Genomic DNA, 18,341 nt, shown 5'->3' with positions numbered 1-18,341 from the left:
ACAGTCTGTTCACAGCAGGGTAGTGCTGTGCAGACAGACAAGAAGAGACAGAAGCTGAGGAAGTGGGATCAGTCAACAGCAGCTTACTGATGGTTTCCATTGCGGAAAGTCAAATTAGACTCATGATCAGGATGGCAAAGAGGCATAATACCATTTTTTTAACTAGAATTCATAACTAGAAGTTGAAAAATGTTTTATTTTTAGTATGTAGTTGGTGCTGTTGCTGGTCTTGGTGCTGTTGCTGGTCTTGGTGCTGTTGCTGGTCTTGGTGCTGTTGCTGGTCTTGGTGCTGTTGCTGGTCTTGGTGCTGTTGCTGGTCTTGGTGCTGTTGCTGGTCTTGGTGCTGTTGCTGGTCTTGGTGCTGTTTCCGCTCTTGGTGCTGTTTCCGCCCTTGGTGCTGTTTCCGCCCTTGGTGCTGTTTCCGCCCTTGGTGCTGTTTCCGCCCTTGGTGCTGTTTCCGCCCTTGGTGCTGTTTCCGCCCTTGGTGCTGTTTCCGCCATTGGTGCTGTTTCCGCCCTTGGTGCTGTTTCCGCCCTTGGTGCTGTTTCCGCCCTTGGTGCTGTTTCCGCCCTTGGTGCTGTTTCCGCTCTTGGTGCTGTTTCCGCTCTTGGTGCTGTTTCCGCTCTTGGTGCTGTTGTGTTTTTTTGTTTTTTAAATTTGAGAATATTAAATCTAATTTTCCACGAACTTTCCACTTTCTATAAGGATTCCTCCTCGTGTGCTGGTAATGAAGAAGCTCTTGGTTTATTTGATTCTTCATCTTTTCAACCCAGATTTATATTAGTGCTAGATTATTAGATCTGGATTATCAGAATTGAACTGTAATAGATATGTCAAATTATGCTACTGGTATACGGTATTAGGAGGTGTTTTGTTGATGACGTTTCGCGATAATACAGCCTGGATATTATGGGTTCGAAGGAGCCTGAAAGGACATAATTGGTATATAGTGTGAAATATACTAGGGCACTGAAGGTAAAAAGGTCCTTCCACCTCATCTTTGGTGTCCAGGTCTGTAAATGACGCATCATAGTTGAGGCTCTTGTTTTATTTTGTATATTTTAAAATTAGTTATCCGACATTTTTTCCTTTTGCTGCTGGGATACTGACCACCCCCCCCCGACGGGTCTTGTGCTTTTTTCACCTGTCCTGTTTTTTAAAGGGGTCTGGAGACTTCTGAATCCTTGCAATGTGCTCATCGCATGCTCTCAAGATTCACTGATATTGCCAGTGAGAATAGGTGGTTATATGACCACAAGTTTACAATTTCTGCATAGATGCGGTCACGTGCCGACTAGACGAGTGAAGTTAGTGAGACTGAGCACGTCTAGTCTGATTGTGGTTGGACGTTGGCAAATCACATAGTTGCGCAACCTCCTGCTAGTGTTGGCAATACCGGCAGATCCAGACAGTGTTTGGTGTACACATTGACTGTAGACTTTTATCAAAAGAATGGTCAACCCCTTTAAGAACGTGGCATGACCCATATTAAGAGCATTTTAACTGTTGTTTTTACCCATTGAGATCAGAAGCTTAACATAGACAAGTGCACCAAAACACCCAAAGTTTTTACTGCATTATTTCTGCCGTTGCTTGTGTCTATATACTGCGGAATGAAAAAACGTCAAACGCGGGTCTTGGGTACTTCTCGATGAATCTTGGGCACTTCTCCCTCCCCCCTCCGCCGAGTCTTGGGCACTTCTCCCTCCCCCCTCCGCCGAGTCTTGGGCACTTCTCCCTCCCCCCTCCGCCGAGTCTTGGGCACTTCTCCCTCCCCCCTCCGCCGAGTCTTGGGCACTTCTCCCTCCCCCCTCCGCCGAGTCTTGGGCACTTCTCCCTCCCCCCTCCGCCGAGTCTTGGGCACTTCTCCCTCCTCCCTCCCCCCTCCGCCGAGTCTTGGGCACTTCTCCCTCCTCCCTCCCCCCTCTGACGAGTCTTGGGCACTTCTCCCTCCTCCCTCCCCCCTCCGACGAGTCTTGGGCACTTCTCCCTCCTCCCTCCCCCCTCCGACGAGTCTTGGGCACTTCTCCCTCCCCCCCCCCCCCTCCGACGAGTCTTGGGCACTTCTCCCTCCCCCCCCCTCCGACGAGTCTTGGGCACTTCTCCCTCCCCCCCTCTGACGAGTCTTGGGCACTTCTCCCTCCCCCCCCTCCGACGAGTCTTGGGCACTTCTCCCTCCCCCCCTCCGACGAGTCTTGGGCACTTCTCCCTCCCCCCCTCCGACGAGTCTTGGGCACTTCTCCCTCCCCCCCTCCGACGAGTCTTGGGCACTTCTCCCTCCCCCCCTCCGACGAGTCTTGGGCACTTCTTTGTCTTCCCCCTCTGATGAATCTTGGGCACTGCTTCGTCTCCCCCCACCCCACCCCACCCTGACGAGTCTTGGGCACTTCTTCCTCTCCCCTGACGAGTCTTGGGCACTTCCACTCCACTCCCCTTACCCCCCCCCACATCGTATTCATAATAGTTCAGCCCACTGGCGGATACAGACTGAAAAGGGGTCCCTGTGCAAGCGCAATATAAGGACCCTTTACAGCCCAAAAGCTCCTCAAAATACCCAATTCCTCCCACTTTGGAGTTAGAAATGGACACCAGGTTGTACTAATATGTCCACCCCCTGTGATCCTCTTATGTGATGGGGGGGCCCATGGGTTTATTCATGGCCTTAGAGTCTGGTTCATCCGTGGCCTCTGCAGACCCCACAGCTACACTCATCAGCCTCGCGTATCAGAGCGGAGTCACACAACTGTAAGGAGTCGTAGACCCGAAGCCTCATCTTATCTGATCCAGTTCAAATACCTGTCATGCCAGGCAGAAGCCGCACATCCTACGTGGCCACATTTGCCTCGGCGGCTTACAGTTCATCAACCGTGCCCTATACAGTAATTTGCCCGTGGTGCCTGCCAGCCGTCAGCACACGACCCGTCCTATCGGAGATGCCAACGTGCGATCTCTGCAGGGATGGTAAGATAATTAGTGTGAGTTGATGGGTCTTTGCGCCACCTGCCCCCTCCTGCCTCCGTGCCGTTAGCTGGCAGCACGCTCAGCTGACTTCAGCCTTTCTGCGGCTGCCAGCTCCTCTTCGTCTCGGTTCTATCAGCAGAACGCAATAAACACGACAGGTTGTCCAGGCAAGATATGCGAGTCAGCCCTGAGTTATACGGAAGACGCACGAGGGGGGAAATATCCGCCGGGGTGTAAATTGTGGGGGAATGACACACTCGGGAAGTTGAGTAGCAGAATATATTTTCTTCGGTCAGTACAAAAACCAAGAGAGACCGGGGATTGAATGAAGATATACGCTCCGCGGCGGGTCAGTCCCGGGCAACACAACGGCTGGGGATGGCTGATGAACGACTGGGGCTTCATAATGGCCCCCACCGCCATGCTGGAGACATAAATAATGCCGTAAACTCTTCCTAGGTTGAGTTTAGTGGCGACGCGTTTCATTGACAATTTATATGTTTAAGTACGCTTCTTTACCTGGCACGGAGATATATGGCGGCACTCGGGGGGTTTGTGGACTGTCTGTAGCGCCAATCGCCCATTGTAAAACCAGGTGTAGATGAAAAGGAAAACCTGGTGAGGCGGGAAGAGTCACCGACGCAGCAAAAGATTCATCCATTATCCACTGTTTTTGGTCCAATATGTTAATTCTCATCATGGGAACATAACTTTTTTTATTATAAATTATTTGGCAGGTTTTTAGACTTTATCATTTGGAGCAGACATTTGTGCTTCAGAGCTGTGTTTCCTGATGGAAGTAAAAAAAAAAAAAAAATGACGTCCCGTCAAAATTGGACCGTACTTTGATGCCCTTCGAATGTGTTTTCAGGGACCCCTTGACTTGCATTGGCAATTTTTGATCTGACCTTCGGATCAAAATTTGACATGTCTCTGATTTTATTTATTATTAATAATAATATTATTATTATTATTATTATTATTATTATTATTACGAATAAGAAAAATATACATTTTTTTAATTTAGATTTTATTTTTTATTTTTCTATTTATTTTTATTTTTTATAATAAAAAAATATAAAATAAAGAAAAAATATATTATCTTTTTTAGATAATATAATATAATATAAAATTATTTTTCTATTAATAGAAAAAAATATAATTTTATTTATATTCTATTTTGATAAAAAAAAATATACATTTTCCATATATTTCATATCTTTTTGCAATTTTATTTTCCTATTAATATAAAATATTTATATTTTTTTGTTTTTATTTTTCTATTAGAAAAAATAGAATATAAATAAAATTATATTATGTTTATAATCTAATATACATATAGTTTCTATATTATTTTTATTTTATATTATATCTTTGCAATTATTTTTTTTTCTATTAACACAAAATATTTTATTTTATGTTTTTATTTATTATTATTATTATTATTATTATTATTATTATTATTATTATTATTATTTATTATAATATATATATTTTTTTTTCCCCTGCCGACCACTCTGTCCTAGGAAAAAAAAATCAAATATGTGCTCAGCCCCATTGAGTAACACTAATGGCCTCTATAATATTGTCATTTTTTTGTGCACCCTCATTTGGCGTATAAGTGAAGTGCATCCTGGAGATGGAGATTGACCTAACGGATCAACTGATTTAAGGAAGCAAAGTGCTCCCCCAAAAATGGCCCAGTTCCATACATTGTGTAGAGGCCATTCTCTTGTAAGGAAGGAATCTTGCAGCACCATTCATGGTTACTATGCGATGGACGGAGCTGGACCATCTCTGGTGCACCTTCATTGGGATAAGTGGTGAACTACATCCTTGGGATCGGTCATCAATATTGAATGAGTGGTGGTCTAACTTCCAATGCCCTATGGCTCCCAGCATATCATCAGCTGATTAAAGATCCCAAATATCAAAATGCGCCAGAAATGGAACTGTTACATACATGGCATAGGGGCCATAAATGGTACTTCAAGGAGTCTTCCATTCACTTGTCCAGAAGAAAGCTTGCAGAACCATTCATGGTCACTACAAAAGGGATGGAGCTGGGCCATTTCTGGTGCACCTTCATTGGAATAAGTGGTGAACTGCGTTCTTCGGATTGGTCATCAACATTGGATAAGTGGAGGTCTAACTTCCAATGCCCTATGGCTCCAAAAAGCTCAGGTGATTAAAGACTCCTCAAAGTGCCCCAGAAATGGAACAGCTAATTATGTTGCATAGGGGCCAGAAATGGTACTGCAAGGCGTCTTCCATTCACTTGTCTAGAAGAAGGCTTGTAGGACCATTCATGGTCAATGTATGGAGTTCCCACACTTCTGCTGTGCTGTGGTCCCTTCAATTAGTCATGTAAAACTCCTTTTAAGTTCCAAGACGTCACATTATACAAGACTTATATTATTGAGGAACGTTTTAGGCATCTTTATAAATAATTACTTGAGTGCAACTTCCATCTCTTTACCCCTTTTTAAGTCCATGTCATCAACATCCCTCATTGTTTTGGTTGGCTTCCTCCTAGAAGCGAAGACAGACAGAAGACCATGTGCAAGAGCATTGTATGGGCTCTTTGTGGTCCAACGGCTCCTCCGTAATGCTCAATTTCTTCCACTTTGGAGGTCATTGTGAGCCGCCTTACCACTTGGGCTCCTAGGTATCTCATGATCTGTCCACCTCTGGTTCCTCCTCTATGGTCACCAGTGTTGGCATGCACATGTTGCCATCTATTTTGAATCCCTTTTCCGGTATCATTTGGTCAGTATGGCCCCATGGTACCAAACAAGGGTTAATATCTGGCTCCTAGCGTAGACCTTTTCCACCGTAACGCCTGTTGAGTCCATTTCACTGAATTATTTTAGGAATAGAGGCACTGGTGATGGTGGACCTGGCAGCCCGGGCTCAGTCGCTTGCTATTCCTAGAAATTACTGGCAACGTTCCTCTGCTAATCACCTTCCTTGTTGTTAGGTTGGCGGAGTAATAGGTAAGAACACAAGCCAGCGCTAATACCTGAAAGGGCGGCATCAGAGACTGGAACACGAGCATTGGATCTCCTGCCCAGAATTAGGTGAAGATGCAAGTGTCTATGATTTATATTCAGCCTCACATTTGTACATCTTCTAACAAAGCTACGGTGATTTCTTTTGATGGTGAAATATCTAAAAAAAAATTAAATAGGATTATTTTTTAAATTTTATTTATCAGGGGGCTCAACCAATGTGTGGTCTGCCGCCTGCCAGAAAATTACAAAGTTTCACTTTCAAAGAAATAGTTAATGCCTAATGAGGGGCAAACCTGGTTCCCAATGTGGTGCCCTTTATTCTACAGAGTGAGCTATTGGCATGTTTACCAACATTGCATTGGGCACAATTGAGACATTTGCCCACAAGTGACACAGGACCGCCGGCTTTTGGGCAGGGTTAGTGTAAGCCCTTTCCTAAGATTTTTAGCAGCTATAGAAGAACTTTTTTTCCCCCTCATTTTTTTCTAAACCAGTGCAGATAGAGGTTAAGAGAGTTTTCCCAAAATTTGTCATGAAAATATTTGCAGATTTGATTTGATCTTTAATAAAACTCTATAAAGCTCCAACAATACTTTCCTCCCTTGCCCCTTCCTCCCTTGCCCCTTCCTCCCTTGCCCCTTCCTCCCTTGCCCCTTCCTCCCTTGCCCCTTCCTCCCTTGCCCCTTCCTCCCTTGCCCCTTCCTCCCTTGCCCCTTCCTCCCTTGCCCCTTCCTCCCTTGCCCCTTCCTCCCTTGCCCCTTCCTCCCTTGCCCCTTCCTCCCTTGCCCCTTCCTCCCTTGCCCCTTCCTCCCTTGCCCCTTCCTCCCTTGCCCCTTCCTCCCTTGCCCCTTCCTCCCTTGCCCCTTCCTCCCTTGCCCCTTCCTCCCTTGCCCCTTCCTCCCTTGCCCCTTCCTCCCTTGCCCCTTCCTCCCTTGCCCCTTCCTCCCTTGCCCCTTCCTCCCTTGCCCCTTCCTCCCTTGCCCCTTCCTCCCTTGCCCCTTCCTCCCTTGCCCCTTCCTCCCTTGCCCCTTCCTCCCTTGCCCCTTCCTCCCTTGCCCCTTCCTCCCTTGCCCCTTCCTCCCTTGCCCCTTCCTCCCTTGCCCCTTCCTCCCTTGCCCCTTCCTCCCTTGCCCCTTCCTCCCTTGCCCCTTCCTCCCTTGCCCCTTCCTCCCTTGCCCCTTCCTCCCTTGCCCCTTCCTCCCTTGCCCCTTCCTCCCTTGCCCCTTCCTCCCTTGCCCCTTCCTCCCTACCCCCTCTTTCTGACTTTCTCCCTACCCCCTCTTTCTGACTTTCTCCCTACCCCCTCTTTCTGACTTTCTCTCTACCCCCTCTTTCTGACTTTCTCTCTACCCCCTCTTTCTGACTTTCTTTCTACCCCCTCTTTCTGACTTTCTCTCTACCCCCTCTTTCTGACTTTCTTTCTACCCCCTCTTTCTGACTTTCTCTCTACCCCCTCTTTCTGACTTTCTCTCTACCCCCTCTTTCTGACTTTCTCTCTACCCCCTCTTTCTGACTTTCTCTCTACCCCCTCTTTCTGACTTTCTCTCTACCCCCTCTTTCTGACTTTCTCTCTACCCCCTCTTTCTGACTTTCTCTCTACCCCCTCTTTCTGACTTTCTCTCTACCCCCTCTTTCTGACTTTCTCTCTACCCCCTCTTTCTGACTTTCTCTCTACCCCCTCTTTCTGACTTTCTCTCTACCCCCTCTTTCTGACTTTCTCTCTACCCCCTCTTTCTGACTTTCTCTCTACCCCCTCTTTCTGACTTTCTCTCTACCCCCTCTTTCTGACTTTCTCTCTACCCCCTCTTTCTGACTTTCTCTCTACCCCCTCTTTCTGACTTTCTCTCTACCCCCTCTTTCTGACTTTCTCTCTACCCCCTCTTTCTGACTTTCTCTCTACCCCCTCTTTCTGACTTTCTCTCTACCCCCTCTTTCTGACTTTCTCTCTACCCCCTCTTTCTGACTTTCTCTCTACCCCCTCTTTCTGACTTTCTCTCTACCCCCTCTTTCTGACTTTCTCTCTACCCCCTCTTTCTGACTTTCTCTCTACCCCCTCTTTCTGACTTTCTCTCTACCCCCTCTTTCTGACTTTCTCTCTACCCCCTCTTTCTGACTTTCTCCCTCCTCCCAGTCATTGTACAGGAGGAGGAGGTGAGCTTTGACATTGCATATTGTGAATGGTGGATCCAGTTCTATCTGCTGTATACAGAGATGTTACCTGTCATTGTAATCCTGCCTCTGGTGATAAGGAGCCCGCTGAAATCTCTTCCTTAAGTAATAAGTATGAGTCTAAAAATAAAAAAAAAATCTCCGCAGGTTTTTTTTTTTTTGTTTTTTTTTCTCCAATAAATATTGATACTTTATTTCATAACGCAAACATTGGATATAAATAACTTTCTGATACATTTCCTTATAAATTATTACTCCAAGATTTCTATCCTGTGATTCTGTAAGAGGAGACGCAGCATTGTAATAAGTGCTTGCTTTCATTGACTACGTGCCTGCAGTCCCATGTAAATCTGAGATAAGGCATCAGGACATGATAAACCATGCTCAGTCCTGGTAACTAGTGATGAGTGGGCACTACCATGCTCAGGTGCTCAGTACTCATAACTAGTGATGAGCGAGCACTACCATGCTCAGGTGCTCAGTACTCATAACTAGTGATGAGCGGGCACTACCATGCTCAGGTGCTCAGTACTGGTAACTAGTGATGAGCGGGCACTACCATGCTCAGGTGCTCAGTACTCGTAACTAGTGATGAGCGGGCACTACCATGCTCAGGTGCTCAGTACTCATAACTAGTGATGAGCGGGCACTACCATGCTCGGGTGCTCAGTACTGGTAACTAGTGATGAGCGGGCACTACCATGCTCGGGTGCTCAGTACTGGTAACTAGTGATGAGCGGGCACTATCATGCTCAGGTGCTCAGTACTCGTAACTAGTGATGAGCGGGCACTACCATGCTCGGGTGCTCAGTACTGTTAACTAGTGATGAGCGGGCACTACCATGCTCAGGTGCTCGGTACTGGTAACTAGTGATGAGCGGGCACTACCATGCTCAGGTGCTCAGTAATGGTAACTAGTGATGAGCGGGCACTACCATGCTCGGGTGCTCAGTACTGGTAACTAGTGATGAGCGGGCACTACCATGCTCAGGTGCTCAGTACTCATAACTAGTGATGAGCGGGCACTACCATGCTCAGGTGCTCAGTACTGGTAACTAGTGATGAGCGGGCACTACCATGCTCGGGTGGTCAGTACTGGTAACTAGTGATGAGCGGGCACTACCATGCTCGGGTGGTCAGTACTGGTAACTAGTGATGAGCAGGCACTACCATGCTCGGGTGGTCAGTACTGGTAACTAGTGATGAGCGGGCACTACCATGCTCAGGTGCTCAGTACTCATAACTAGTGATGAGTGAGCACTACCATGCTCGGGTGCTCAGTACTGGTAACTAATGATGAGCGGGCACTACCATGCTCGGGTGCTCAGTACTGGTAACTAGTGATGAGCGGGCACTACCATGCTCTTGTGCTCAGTACTGGTAACTAGTGATGAGCGGGCACTACCATGCTCCGGTGCTCAGTACTGGTAACTAGTGATGAGCGGGTACTACCATGCTCGGGTGCTCAGTACTGGTAAATAGTGATGAGCGGGCACTACCATGCTCAGGTGCTCAGTACTCGTAACTAGTGATGAGCGGGCACTACCATGCTCGGGTGCTCAGTACTGTTAACTAGTGATGAGTGGGCACTACCATGCTCAGGTGCTCGGTACTGGTAACTAGTGATGAGCGCTCACTACCATGCTCGGGTGCTCAGTACTGGTAACTAGTGATGAGCGGGCACTACCATGCTCGGGTGCTCAGTACTGGTAACTAGTGATGAGCGGGCATTACCATGCTCAGGTGCTCAGTACTGGTAACTAGTGATGAGCGGGCACTACCATGCTCAGGTGCTCAGTAATGGTAACTAGTGATGAGCGGGCACTACCATGCTCAGGTGCTCAGTACTGGTAACTAGTGAGGAGCGGGCACTACCATGCTCTGGTGCTCAGTACTGGTAACTAGTGAGGAGCGGGCACTACCATGCTTAGGTGCTCAGTACTGGTAACTAGTGATGAGCGGGCACTACCATGCTCGGGTGCTCAGTACTGGTAACTAGTGATGAGCGGGCACTACCATGCTCAGGTGCTCAGTAATGGTAACTAGTGAGGAGCGGGCACTACCATGCTCTGGTGCTCAGTACTGGTAACTAGTGATGAGCGGGCACTACCATGCTCAGGTGCTCAGTACTGGTAACTAGTGATGAGCGGACACTACCATGCTCGGGTGCTCAGTACTGGTAACTAGTGATGAGCGGGCACTACCATGCTCGGGTGCTCAGTACTGGTAACTAGTGATGAGCGGGCACTACCATGCTCAGGTGCTCAGTACTCGTAACTAGTGATGAGCGGGCACTACCATGCTCGGGTGCTCAGTACTGGTAACTAGTGATGAGCGGGCACTACCATGCTCAGGTGCTCGGTACTGGTAACTAGTGATGAGCGGGCACTACCATGCTCAGGTACTCAGTACTGGTAACTAGTGATGAGCGGGCACTACCATGCTCAGGTGCTCAGTACTCATCCAGATATCCACCCTCTCAAAACTTGAAACTTTTGCACCTCGGTGGAGGACTATACTGGGTCCCATAGATGTTGTGTGCATAACATTTTTAAGGAATTGGCATCATATATAATATCTTAAGTATTCTGGTTGTGGTCATTGACATCCCCCCCCCCCCAGACATGAAAAGTCACCACCGTTGTTCCTCTGTGTGACTAAAGACTTAAGGGAACAAATGAGAATTCAGTGACGGTCATAAAAGCGGCACAGAGAGGAGTGCGGCCATCTCATGCCTTATCTCACTAAAGACAGTGCCACATTCATTACAATGCTCCGCAACATAAAGATCTACAGCGTCCATATACAATGCACTACAGAGCGGCAGGACCGGGGTCACACCAGTGCCGGAGAGTCGGCTCACAATGGTCCCTTGTGCAGAGAGGGTGCCCGGGATGGGTGCGCCCAATACTGCTATAGCTGGATAGTAAAGATGGAGTGGAGTGGTTCACTGCTCTAAAATGCTGTGTATAATTTTACAGAGCAACAGTAAAATTAAAAGCTCAACAGCACCATGGAGTGACTGGGCGCCAGCCGTTGGGTGGGCCGTGTGGCTGGGCGCCCGCTCTGCAGGGGGGGGGCGCCATGGAGAGGCAGTGTGTCGAGTGGGGCACCATGGAGTGGCCGTGTGTCGGGGTGGGTGACCTGGAGTGGCCGTGTGTCGGGGTGGGGCGCAGTGGAGTGGCTGTGTGGCGGGTGGGGCGCAGTGGAGTGGCCGTGTGTCGGGGTGGGCGCCATGGAGTGGCCGTGTGTCGGGGGGCGCCATGGAGTGGCTGTGTCGGGTGGTGTGACATGAAGTAGCTGTGAGTCGACGGGCCCATGGCGTGTCCGTGCGTCGGGTGGAATGCCGTGGAGTGTCCGTGTGTCGGGTGGAGTGGCCGTGTGTCGGGTGGGGCGCCGTGGAGTGGCCGTGTGTCGGGTGGGGCGCCGTGGAGTGGCCGTGTGTCGGGTGGGTCGCCGTGGAGTGGCCGTGTGTCGGGTGGGGCGCCGTGGAGTGGCCGTGTGTCGGGTGGGGCGCCGTGGAGTGGCCGTGCGTCGGGTGGGGCGCCATGGAGTGGCCGTGTGTCGGGTGGGGCGCCATGGAGTGGCCGTGTGTCGGGTGGGGCGCCATGGAGTGGCCGTGTGTCGGGTGGGGCGCCATGGAGTGGCCGTGTGTCGGGTGGGGCGCCGTGGAGTGGCCGTGTGTCGGGTGGGGCGCCGTGGAGTGGCCGTGTGTCGGGTGGTGCGCCGTGGAGTGGCCGTGTGTCGGGTGGGGCGCCGTGGAGTGGCCATGCGTTGGGTGGGGCGCCATGGAGTGGCCGTGCGTCGGGTGGGGCGCCATGGAGTGGCCGAGTGTCGGTGGAGCCATGGAGAGCCAAAAACTTTTGCCATTTCCCTGTCTCTGTACAAGATTTTTCTGAAGTCCTCCATTAGAATCCTGCTCAAAACCGAAAAACTTAAATTCCCCTTTAAGGAAGTCAAAACTTTTTCTCCATTAATTACCATTGAATGCATCGGTGTGTGGCAACTCCAGCCCGACAAGGAGGATCCTGATGTTGCTTGGCAGTGTTTATTGTGTTGTCCCATTTAATCTCCCACCGTCCCTTCGCGCTCCGCGTTGCCGATGTGCGAATGCTTTGGCGCCACAGTTAATTTTGCACCTTGTTCATATTTTGTGAAAGGGTCACACCAGTGAGTGTTCAATCAGCGATATGTAGACTTGCAATTTTCTCCATCCCATTGTACTACAGTATTTGGCGATAATTTATTTTTATTTGCCTTGACAGTTCATTTTTCTTGACACGAAGCTCGTTTTTAGATTAATGCAAAAGAGGGAGCTCTCCAGACTCTCTCCAAATGCCATTCCCTGAATGCCGAGGGTTAAAAACAGCCTACGGGGCCAGAGGAACCATCGGGCAATTTTATGACATCACTGTCTTCTGAAAGAGGGGTCAACGGGGGTGAGAACGAGGGAGAGCGGCGAGAAATAAAAGGACACGAACAGAGAGCTCAGGAAGAGGTTTATTCATAAAGATGAAAGGCGGCCGAGGGAAATTTAATGAAATGGAATATCATTATGAAATTAACTCTTTGATGGACAGCGTCACATCCAAATAAGTAAGAGAAGCACAACCTCCCACCGCTACGGAAGGTCAAACATGGAGGAAGGGGGGGGTATTCACTGTAACAAAATCTACATTGTCAAGGCTTGAAAAGCTATAGCTTGTCAATAGCATGAAAAGATAAAAATGGGACCCCCCAGTTATGGTGCCGGGTATTGTCATCTAGTTTCGAAGGGTTTGTTTGCCATCAATGCTATTCTTCTGGAGTGCATTCTCACCACCCAAATACAAAGGTGACTGACCAGGGCTGAGCCCTGTTCACTTAAGGGCCCCATGTCTAAAATCTTGGTCTTCCCATCCCAAAAAGACGAATTTTGAGATGGTCCAAACGAAGTTCTTTTCTTGGAAAAGCTGTAAGATCAGTCAACTATCTCGTGTATGGAGCCTCCCAATTTAAGTGGTCGAGCAAGTTGAAATTCACTTGCGCTAAGTAGAGATGAGTAAACCCAAGGTTCGGTGTTCCTACCAAACGTAGGCTTTAAAAAAAAAAAAAATAAAAAATATGGAGTTTGGGCTTCGGAGTTTGGGCTTCGGAGTTTGGGCTTCGGAGTTTGGGCTTCGGAGTTTGGGCTTCGGAGTTTGGGCTTCGGAGTTTGGGCTTCGGAGTTTGGGCTTCGGAGTTTGGGCTTCGGAGTTTGGGCTTCGGAGTTTGGGCTTCGGAGTTTGGGCTTCGGAGTTTGGGCTTCGGAGTTTGGGCTTCATTACGTGTGAAAACCACTTTCGCGAGCATCGCTGTGCTCACCAACAGTTTGAGCCACTTGCAGTGTTTGAATAGCTCACGCTGGGGTTAACAGCATGATCAGATGTAGTGTGTACCCAAAAAAAACCAGACCACTTGACCCTGGATGTAGACTGAGACCCAAACTGCCCAGTTAGTGACTTCCATTGGGGTTCAGGTCCAGTCTGGGTTAAAAAAAAAAAGTCTGGCTGAACCCAGCAAACCAAACTTCCACGGGTCCACTCCTTTCTAGAGATAAGCCATCCACAACGAAGTCTGGCTGCAAATCTCTACATTCTCACCTGCCAAATTGCATCAATGGCGTTGTATCTTTAAACCTGGCAAGGCTAGTAGAAACCTCCTATGGAGATGGAGTTTGAAGACTTTGTAGACTTCGTCAACACTGCAGCACATATAAAGGAAATATAAATTGATTCCATCATCAATTTTAAAATTATAATAAGTCAATGAGGTCCATCATGTAAGGCTGTGGCAGAGCACCATGGCTTCTATAATGGAAGCCACCGCGATAGTGTGGCCAAAGCCTTACCTGTACTAGACGTTTCCCCCAAAAACTGTAATGGAGCCACCAGCTGTTGACTGTCTTGCCACCAACTCAAGAGAAATTACAGGTCACGCGTTGCCCCATCTATTATGGTAAGCTTCTTCTAATTGTCCAATCACCATGCCACATCCGCAATCCATTGTCAACAATCACTCAATTTTCTTTCTTGACTGCAGAACCTTCCTTGAAAGCAAATAAAAGAGAAAAACGTCTAGATTCCCATTACCATATTTTTTCATGTAGGAGAGATTTCCATCTCATGTGCTCTTCAGTCTAATTTGTTTTCCCATCTAGTGCAAAAAAAGCGAGAGTGCGGCACAACATATGCTTCCTAAATCTAAGCAAATAAGGAACCAAAGCCACCGTACATATGTTAATATCTGTCTTATTGTGCAAACAAGCTTTTTTGCATCCAACATTCGTTCTTTTAAGGTGTCCTGGATTCAATTTTGTAAGGTCTAAAGTGGGGAGGAGTTAGGCTCCTGGACGCCATCCAAAAAGTAAAATTAGACTGTCGTTCATGTCCTTAGATTCTTGGTTGACCCTTCTACTGACAGAAATGTTCATCCACTCTTCCAGGATGTGGAGAGCAGAGTTATAGAGGGTTTGGGGTAGAGTCCAACATGAGTTGGGTTCCTCATTCTTCTCACTATCGATTTTCTTCTATAGAGCGCAAATTTGCGTAAATTTTTTTTGGGTGGAAACACTCATTGTGTAGCACTCCTTCTCACGGTTGAAGGTGTCCTTTTTCGAAAATTGCTGATCCATGTCCTTGGCTTACAAGAATATTTGATATGTCACCATGCCATTTATATCTGTCAGCTATGGTCCAGAGTTAAAACAATTCAGAGCCCAGCTGTTGTTTCAAAACCAACAGATGTTCCATGATGGAACCAGAACAGATGGTTCCGCGATAACCAGACAATTGAAACATTGTATTGCAAAAAATTCAACTAAAGCGAAAAGAAAAATAAAACTACAGCAGATTTAGGTGGGACACAACGGGTGAGAAGTTTAATGGAAAACAAGAAAAACCAAGGAAAAGAGTGGCTTTTGTTTATCGAGATGTTTTTTTCGTCTGGTCAGCTTCTTGGTCAAAACAAGCAGATGTTCCATGATTGAACCAGGACAGATACGTCCGCGATAATGAGACAATTGAAACTTTTTGTTGCAAAAAACAAAACTACAAAAGATTTAGGTAGGACAGGAATGGCAAGAAGTTACTGTATTTTTCAAATTATAAGACGCACTTTTCCTCCAAAAAATTTGGGAGGTGTGAGTCTTATAATCTGAATGTAGCTTACCGGGGTGGTGGAGAGTGGTCACAAGAGGCTGCGGGAATGCTGTCGCGGCTTTCCAGGGGTTGTGGCAGTTGGTGCGGGGGCGGCTGTGCGGTGCCTGCAGCCATTGTGTGGGGTCTTCAGTGACTATGCAGTGTCTGCAGAGGCTGTGAGGGGTCTGCGCAAGGTCTCCGGCGTCTGGGGATGCCGTGCGGGGTCTCAGGTGGCTGGACTGGCGCTGCGGGTCGGACGGTGAGGACTTCAAATAATGCCGCCCAGAATTTGCGCATGTGCAGATGGAGCTCTCAACTCAAGCTCTCATCTGCGCAGGTGCCGCCTCTGGCCCATTCATCTCCCTCTAGCGACTTTAGGAAAACCATGCCCAAAGGTGGCGTTTGCGCAGATGAGATCTCGGCTGGCCACTGAGCTTAGAGCTCAATCTGCGCTGACTCAAGGCACCATTTCTTTTGAAGGCAGCCGCAGCAGCTGCACCAGCACTGCAGCCCGAGCCTCCGCCACAACCCGAGCCTCCGCCGCAGCCCCAGCACAGCCTACAGTTTATGGGACACCCACTGTCCCTGCCTCCTGTGACTTCTCCACCACGGCTACTGCCACCTCCGTTAAGACACCAAAGGATTACAAAACAGACCCCCTTTTTTTTTATTGTTCTGAATTTGGGGTGCGTCTTATAGTCCGGCGCATCTTATTGCATGAAAAATACGGTTGATGGAATACCAGCTATAGCTAAGGAAAAGAGTGGATCTTGTTTATCGAGAAGGTGTCTTTCATCTGGTCCACATCTTGGTCAAAACCAGAAGGACTTCATTGACTTGTGGTGAAACGTTGTATTGCAAAAAATTCAATTAAAGAGAAAAGTAAAAAAAAGAAAACTATATAGAAGATTTTAGGTGGAACATGACTGGTGAGAAGTTGGATTGAATACCGGATATAGCCAGGGAAAAGAGTGGCTCTTGTTTTTCGAGAAGATATATTTTTCTTCTGGTCAACTTCTTGGTCAAAAACCAGAAGGACGTCATGATTTGTGGCATTCCAATTTGCCTAAATTTTAATTTTCGGATAGTTTTGTGCAGGGAATAAACCCGAATTTATAAAAAACAAAAGCTGATTTAATTGAAAGCTTTTTGAGTTGAACCTACAGCGCTAAATTCAAGGTTGCTGCTGAAAAAACATGACGGACGGACTGATGGGCAACGGTGACTGAATGGATTGATTTTAATATCGTCAGTGATAATAATGTATTACCTGCAGATGAGTTTTCTATGTAAATGTTGACAGCGTTTCCTCCTGAGCTATTATCAAATTGATTTTCTACAGAAAAAAAAAAAACCTTACAAAAACAGACAAAATTTCAAATGGAAGCTAGAGACCAAATTCTCTCCGTAAATAAGAGCCCAAAATTGAACTGACTTTATTACATTTCTAAGGTTAATTACTAATATAAAATTAAATTTTTAATTTTTATAATTGAGACTAAATCCTCTCCATTAAGAACCTAAGCTTCAACTAATTTTGTTAAATTGCTAAAGTTAATAATATTGATTTTTGTTTTTAAAATTTTTATATATTTTTGTTTTGATGCACCATTGTCCATTTCAATGAAATATTACATAATTTGATTAAGAAATTTATTTTTGGAAAATTTTCAAGCCTCTTAATTAGGAGTGAATGTTTTACAGTTTCGCCATCACTTTGCACCTCAGGAGTTCATTACTTGTTTCTGAAAATTCAATTATTTGATCACCCCGAATATTTTTGCAATCATAAATTTGATTTTCTTTTGACTGTTTTGTGAGGTTTTTGAAATTTGTTTTTCGGCAGATTTTTAATTATTTTTTGGAAGTACTTTGGTTGCTTAGAGTTGGGTTAAAAAAGTGAAAATATTTGGAGAATGAACACAATCTTCGCCTGAATTTCAATGATCCTTGTAGGCCTATGACATAATTTGGTTAAGAAGTTTATTTTTGTAAACTTTTTAAGCCTCATAATTTGTTTCCCTATAACTTTTACACCTTAAGAGTTAATTTTGCCACCTCATTACTTGTTTATGAAAATTCAGTTATTTGATTACCCCCAATCATTTTTGCAACCATAAAATTGATTTTCTTTCGACTGTTTTGTGAAGTTTTCGAAATTTGTTTTTAGGTAGATTTTTTATTTTTTTGGGAGAAGTACTTTGGGTGTTTTTAGAGTTGAGTTAAGAAAGTCAAAATATTTGGAGAATGAATACCATTTTAAGCTAACACCAGTACCCGAGTGCAACATCATCATTACTTTTTTCCCTAGAAATTGGTATCCAATGGAGAATCTCATTGGCTTATTGGGCATGTGCGCGAGTACAGTAGACCCCCTGAAGAATGGGCGGCCTTTATCCACAACATAATATTGTGGCTCGCCCAAGTCAAATGGTGCAGATCGGATTTGTAAAGTGTAAATTCAACATACTCTAGATTGTTTTCGGACTATGTGCCGTGTCCATATTCAACGTCTGGCCACAAAATATTCTTTGGGATAAATTGACCAATTTGTAAATCTGTTTAGTAGAGTTATGTTCTCTGCCCTGGGAATGGGATTAATAATAAAGGATGAAGAGATCCAAGTGGTTTTTGGAGACTTGGAGCAATGCTCCTAACACAAAACCAACCAAAAAGTCAACTTCCTTTTGGCTAGACTTGAAAGAACTTGGCTTGGATTCCACTCAGAAGTGGAGAACCTAAAAACTACCGGTATTTGCTCTTTAACCCTATACACCGGTCTGAACTTTGCTGCAAGGTTTCTTAAGACATAAGTTCAGAGTATTCAGCTGGCAGGCAGGGGAATCTAAAAGGTGTAAGCAGGCAGAGTTCTATCAATACGGTAACCAAGCAGAAGGTCAGGGTAGGCGGCAGACAAGAATCAAGAGAAGGGTGCTAGCTGGGTCAAAAGCTGGAAAAATTCTGCGCCTTAATAGGACTTTTTTAATGCTTAGGTAGCTAGAGTTTGGGGAGGGTGCTTTAAAGGGTTATTTCCATCCTG

General features: G+C 46.5%; 1 protein-coding gene across 1 annotated transcript in view; it reads left to right on the top strand.

The window, feature by feature from the left end:
- IGLON5 (IgLON family member 5) overlaps nt 1-18,341 on the top strand; it is a 433,507-nt gene that overhangs the window by 6,210 nt on the left and 408,956 nt on the right.

The sequence above is a fragment of the Anomaloglossus baeobatrachus genome, chromosome 11 (assembly GCF_048569485.1).
Source record: "Anomaloglossus baeobatrachus isolate aAnoBae1 chromosome 11, aAnoBae1.hap1, whole genome shotgun sequence".
Taxonomy (NCBI): Eukaryota; Metazoa; Chordata; class Amphibia; order Anura; family Aromobatidae; genus Anomaloglossus; species Anomaloglossus baeobatrachus.
Note: the sequence above shows the minus strand (reverse complement) of the source record. Positions and strands in the feature narration are given on the sequence as shown.